Raw genomic sequence first — 1,498 nt, forward strand, 5'->3', positions numbered from 1 at the left:
TGTGTGTGTGTGTGTGTGTGTGTGTGTGTGTGTGTGTGAGAGACAGTTGTTGGGATTGGAGGGAAGGGGTATAATTTCAACCATTAATTCACTCTGCTGTTAGAATGCCTAAACCATGTCATTCTATGATTCTTAGGAGAAATGGCTGCCTGCAAAAGAGTTTTGGATGAAATTGGGATGATGATGACTAAGGTTTATTTCTTTCTATATTTATTTAGTTCAAGTTATCTGTAAATATATACTTCATTTTTATTTTGCTGGAATGACCTCATTATATCTGTATGCTTTTACCTTAAACTCATATAAAGCCCATGTATAAAATTCAGACCATAATGCAGAGAACTGGATGTGAGGGAGGGCTTTGTCTGACACACAGCATCAATACATGTTTGTTATCACCATGATTAATATTACTTTGTTTTTCCTCAGGAGAACCACCACTTTGTCCTGGTTTCATCATAAAGCATCTCAGAGTCCACACCCACTGTGTGATCCAGGTCACTTCAGCCCTTTTCTGAGCCTTAATGTTGACATCAGGAAAATAAAGAACTTGGATTCCCTAAACTCAAAGATTTCCTGGCTTTATGGATTACTCCCAGGTTTCCTGACAGGCTGGGAGTCAGTGACCCTGGGTGTCTCCAGTGGTTGATGACAAGGTGGGGGTGGGGTGCGGATGCACTGAAATGGGGAAAGGGGCTGTTGGTTTCTTCAGGAGAAAGTGTTTATCTTCCCCTGGGCAGAGGTTGTAGAGATTAAGAAAACCTGGTGAAGCAGATGCCAGGGACAGATGTTACCTAATTTGGTCAAAGAACAAAGAGTGTGTAAAACATTTGGAAATCCCCCGAAACATGCACGGGGATGGGGACACTTACTGGAAGAACAGAAGCAGAGGGTCATCCAGAATTTCAGAGTAGGATTGCTGCGTCTCAGAGGGTGAGCATAACGTAATTACTATTTCAAACAGTCTGGGTTTTTGAGAAGGAAGCTTCTGGGTTGGAATCTTGACTGCACCGATTGCTCGTGCTGTTGTACACTGGTACTCGACGGCTTTGAGCCCCAACTTCCCTTATGTGTAAACTGAGGCAAACATCTGCTTGATGCAGCGGTTGTCAGGATGGAATAGGACAAGACAGAGTGGGAATTCATTAAAGCTGCTCTCATCAAAATAAAATTAATAATCGAATTCCAGACACCTTCAGGTTTACTCACGCTTTACTGATCATTCTCAAAATCTCAGTAGTTTTCTATAATGATTGTACTCCCTGCTCCATCATTCCCCCCACCCCCGCCGCCCACCTTTGGTTGCGGAGTGGATGGAAGAAGAGACACGTGGGGGAAGGACTGGGGCAAACCTAGCCCCCTGGCTCCCTAGACCCCTGGCCCCGTGCAGACTGTCATGGCGGCCTAGCAACAGCTTAGGTGATCTCAGATCCCAGGGCAGGGAGGATGCAAGGGTCTCAGGGCCAGCGCTGCTCAGACCCTGTCCCGCCAGGGGTCA

The sequence above is a fragment of the Carlito syrichta genome, unplaced genomic scaffold, assembly GCF_000164805.1.
Source record: "Carlito syrichta isolate Samal-C Ts95f unplaced genomic scaffold, Tarsius_syrichta-2.0.1 Scaffold302296, whole genome shotgun sequence".
NCBI classification, from domain to species: domain Eukaryota; kingdom Metazoa; phylum Chordata; class Mammalia; order Primates; family Tarsiidae; genus Carlito; species Carlito syrichta.